Genomic DNA, 5,743 nt, shown 5'->3' on the forward strand with positions numbered 1-5,743 from the left:
TTTTTAGCTTAATGCTCTGGTGCTTGCCGGATTCGAGAAGTGGCAGTGATCAACAAGCACGAAACTGCTAGGACCTTCCGGACACTGACTGACGCGGAAATCGGCCGCGAAAGGTACATGTATATTGATTTTGTCGGGTTTCCCGTTTGTTATGTTATCGTCTATTTTTCCGTATGCTGTTTTTGTTGGATTTCTGCTTGTGTTTTTTTCTTTCTTACACTTGATTCATATATATATAAACTTTCACAGATATTCAATCTATGTTCACTGTGTAACTTGCATCGACTTGTGTCGCCTTCTTCTTGCTTTCCTGCTTTTCATATTTAATTTTCCTGTATATATCTTCAAGGCAGAAATATATAGCTCGCTTAAGTGGTAAAGAGTGTTACTCAGCACTAGTATTACTAGAAATAAACAACTGAGTAGCCATAGAAGGCACTATCTTAATGACATGTCATTAAGATAATGCCTTCTATGCCTATTAAAATGGTTTGACTTTTATTTCTAGCAATACTACTGCTGAGCATTGCCCTTTGTCACTTAAGTGACGTATATATTTCTGCCTTTAGGATGTAAAATTGCAAATTAGACACCCATATTATTTATTATTTTCACGTTTACCGTTTATGAAATCAGAGTATGATTTCAACGAATATCTTACGAGCTGAGTTCAAACCTAGGCACAGCGAAAGCCACTGATGAGCATTAAGATGCGTAAGCATAAAAATGCAAAATCATCTATGATCTCCCTATTCCTGCTGCTGTAAGGAGACAACCTGCCATGTTAGTCTACAAGATAGTGCATTCTCTGGCTATTGATTGTTTTGCATCTTATTTCTAGCAATGCTGGTGCGGATTAGTACCGCCTTTGTCACTTTATAAGCGTATATATATATATATATATTGGTGGGTGGGCATATGCTGTGCTTGAGAAAATCCGGCAAGCCAAGTGAGACCATAACCTCGTGGCCTATGCCAGGTGTGTAACCAGCCCACTTATGCGTACCTTTCCTTCATTGGACACTAAACTCTGCTTGCGAAGGCCTGTTGAGGTAAGTAAAATTAAAATCGAAATCAAATTCGATGACTGGCATTCGTGCTAGCAGACTGCTAAGAGCAGCATCTGAGCGTGATCGTTGCCAGAGCAGCTAACTGGCTTCCGTGCCATAGATGGTAAAAAGCACCATTCGAGCGTGATCGTTACCAAAGTCGCCTTACTGCAACTTGAACCGGTGGCACGTGAAACAACATTCCATCGAGGTCGCTGGACTGGCTCCTGTGCAGGTGGCACGTAAAAACACCATTTGAGTGTGGCCGTTGCCAGTACCGCCAGACTGGCTCTCGTGCCGGTGGCACATAAAAGCACCCACTACACTCTTGGAGTGGTTGGCGTTAGGAAGGGCATCCAGCTGTAGAAACTCTGCTAGATCAAGATTGGAGCCCGGTGCACCAATCTGGTTCGCCAGTCCTCAGCCAAATCGTCTAACCCGTTATAGCATGGAAAACAGAAGTTAAACGATGGTGATGATATCTATCTATCTATCTATCTATCTATCTATCTATCTATCTATCTATCTATCTATCTATCTATATCTATCTATCTATCTATTCATATATATATATATATTTAAAAGTTTGAAGTCAAACGATTTTTATTATTAAAAAGTGTAGTGAAATATCTATAAGAAAATATGTAATTCAAGTTTATTAGAACATGGAGCAAGAATGTCTTGTAGAATTTTCTATGAACATTTACTTTTTGAGTTCAAATCACATGAAGCTCAGTTTTGTCTTTTTTCCCGTTCGCGATCCATAGGGGAAGCAGTGGTCAGTTCTTATGGCTGGTATCATCGACTGTGACTCCCAACCCAAATTCCTGCCCTTCCTGCATGAAACCGTCCATGTTCTTTCTTTTTGATTCATGACAATAATGTCCGGTTTCTTACGTCTGGTTAGGTGATTGCACTGGGTCATCACATCCCACAAGATTTTGAAGTTCCCATTTTCGGTGACTGACACCTGTATATTATTATTATCATTATTATTATTATCATTATTATTATTATTATTATTATTATTATTATTATTATTATTATTATTATTATTATTATTATTATTATTACTATTATTATTATTATATTATTATTAAATTCCACCGAGGTCTACTTTGCTCCTCATCCTTTCGAGGTCGATAAATTATCTACCAGTTGAACAGTGGGGTTGATGTAATCGACACCTCCCCTCCACTAAAATGGCTGCCCTTGTGGCAAAATTTGAAACCATTATTATCATTACCAGTACTAGTAGTAGTAGTAGTAGTAGTAGTAGTAGTAGTAGTAGCAGCAGCAGCAGCAGTAGTAGTAGTAGTATCATCATCCCCATCATCATTATCAGCAGCAACATCCTCATCATAATCATCTTCACCATCATCATTATCATTATTATTACACGTTATGTTTAAATATGTCTAGGCTTGACAAGTCTTTAATATTTAAACTGATTACCCCACTCAAATATAAGAAAATTACCAAACATGAAACAACGTATTCGCGAGTACATCTAATACAATTATTCCACTTGTATTTTCTACTGTCTCCACCAATTATCTAATACCTCGTTAAATAGTCTTACTGGTTTTCTCATTTACTTTTGATATGTCTCAGTGTTGTATCAGGCTTCGTCATTTCAGTTCAAAGAATTGGTAGTCTTGTCCTTCTAGAAATTTTCAACTGAATTTTGTACAATTCATTTCTGCAAAATATTTATTTTATATGCCTGCGATTAGTTGCAATGACAGCCATTGCAGATATAATTATTTCTACTTAACTACTTCAAATTTAGCGTAGATGCATTCTATCTATTTTTCTGTCTCCATCGCGCACGCATACATAAACACACATTAACACACAACAACATATACAGATACTAAACATAAAAATATACAAACAAACACCTACGCAGTGAGATAAAATTTATATATATGTATGTGTCCCTCTCTCTCTCTTTCTCTCTTTGTTTATATATATATATGTGTATGTATGTATGCGTGCGTGTGTATGTGTGTGTGTGTGTGTGTGTGTGTGTGTGTGTAAAGGATCTTCAAACATATTTAGATATTTTAGATATTAAAAACAAATTAAACATAATCTAATATAGAAGTGAATATATGTACTTGAGTTACATATTTTCTTATTGCTGTTTCAATGAGATATTTAATAGTGAAAATCATTTGACTTAAAACTTTTGCTGAAGATCAAATAATTCCCAGACTAATCTTGTGGCGCGCCAACAGATGACAGCTCACTGTTGCATGCGCAGTGAGAGACAGCAGTGAACGTTATCTGGCAGTGTGCCAATGACATCGCTGTGTTTACTTCGCAAGTTCTGAAATTTGTATTTTTGTGATTACGTGTATACTGTAGTCTATGTTTCCGTCATGGACAGAAAGTTGGAACAAAGACCCTACATAAAATGCTTGCGTTAAAATTAGGAAGTCTGCTACAGAGACATTCAACACGCTTCGGGAAGCTCACTGCGACGAGGCAGTGGGTTGTACGCAATGTTTCGAGTGGCAAGGACATTCAAAAGCGGAATATCATCTCTGGAATCCATGAACGATCTGCCACGAGCCTTACCCCCGGAAATGTGGAGATAATTCATCAGCGTTTTTGCGTGAAGATCGTCGGAGGTCAATGAATGCCATAGTTGATGTTTTTGTACTGCCTGCACTGATCAGTAGGTTCCATGAATGCAATTCCTAACATCTCAATTCTGCACGACGGCCTGGTACCCTGTCACCAAGCTTTTCTCATTCGCCGAAAAAACAACATGGTATTGCTTCTGCACCCGCCCCATTCGCCAGATTTTGCACCTGCAGACCTCCATCTGTTCCAAAATTTAAATGCAGCTCAAAGGTCGCCGTATTATAACAAACATGTCGAGATCAAGAGCGATTTACAGATGATCCTCGATGCATTTACGAAAACGGCTTCAACGCCGGACTCCAAAAGTGGCAACAACGATGATACCGGTATATTTTTGTGAAAGATGACTATTTCGAAGGAGACGATGTTAAAACTTAAGTACGTAAGTAATTTTTAATTAAACATAACTAGTCCGGGAACTCTTTGAACCAACTCGTATTAGATTGATGGTCAGCGAAAGTTTTAATATCTATAAAATCGTCAATAGCTTGTTTATTTTTGTTTTTTATTTATTCTTAGTGTTGCTTAATACGTTTTGCTAACATTGCTGTTTCTTTTCTGATATCATCAGAAAAAGTAATTAAAATTCATTAAAATGACAGATCTATTGGACTTTCAAAGAGGTAAAATTGTTAGTGTTAATATGGCAGGCACTAGCATACCGAAAACAGCCGAAATGTTTCGTGTATCAAGAAGTACTGTCTCTAAACTAATGACGGCCTTTGAGAAAGAGGTTAGAAACCTCCCCCATCAGAACAAAACTCCGGAATAAAACCAAAACTTTCAGTTAGGGACCGTCGGACTCACACAGTACTTCTAGTCGGCTGAGGCTGACGTGTATTCACTGCTCCGACCTGTCAGCGGCCGAAGACACAGAAGACACAGAAACACAAATACAACCCAGCAGGACTACTGATAAACAACTGTAAATACTGGAAGATCTAATATTTTCTGTGAGTAATTTGAATTTCCCTGAAAATAAGTTAAAATCTTACAAACCTACAGTTTGGGACAAACAAACAAACACCTATCAAAATTTTTAGAAACATAAGTATCTCCATTTTTTGTGTGAACATTTTGTCGTCACCTCTTCCTTGAGTATCAGAATATGTAAAAATGCCTTTTGTAACAACACAATTAAATGCACGCTAAAATTATGGACGTAAGCACCTGCTAACCTTTATTTTCTTCTTGACTACCCGAAATATGCAAACATACTTTTTATTGCAATCACAGAAATAAACACGTGGAGAATAATAATAAAAAAAAAAATAAATAAATAAAAATATATAAAAAAAACACTCATTATAGTTTCTCTCTGCTCGTACACGACTCTATTCACAAGTACTGTTCATAGTCGGCCCCTCCTTGATTTTTCTCAAAGTCAAGGTCACTGTTCGCAAGTTCCATCAACCACATAGTAAACATTTGAACTCTCTTCGACCGACCGTTCTTCATCCCACTTTATGAAAGCAGTAGTTGCTGCTACAGCTACTACTACTACTGCTATCAGAATTTACTGCTGCTACTACTACTGCTACAATTAGAAACACAAGTTGACGATGACATCGAGATGTTTTTCCCCGTGTCTGAATTATACCGGTGGCATCAATGAAAAATCCCTTTCTTTTTCTTTGTTGGGAGAAAAGAGAATTTACAGTAAAAACAAATCCTCAGCCCTCAGAAATATTTTAAAAGGGAAAAACGTGAGGAAGAAAAAAAAGAAAATTCAAGTAAATTAACGATAGACAAAAACATGAGCCTTCTCGCACATAAACACATTATTCCCACATATACAAACATACGCAGAGGCAAATATTGAAGTACTAAATGGCACGTCAAATGATATTTAACAGTGTGGAACATTTTACATGCATATCAATATTCTAAAGTCGGACCTACTATTCCTTATCCTAAAGCTGCTTCAGATAACTAGGAAGGGTTCCTGACTCGTTTCACCGTCTGCTTTCAGTCTTGGATTGTGATTCGGTTCAGCCAAAACTCTCTTAGATTTTGTCTGCTGTTGCCTACTCCTACAA

Source organism: Octopus sinensis, linkage group LG7, assembly GCF_006345805.1.
Source record: "Octopus sinensis linkage group LG7, ASM634580v1, whole genome shotgun sequence".
NCBI lineage: Eukaryota > Metazoa > Mollusca > Cephalopoda > Octopoda > Octopodidae > Octopus > Octopus sinensis.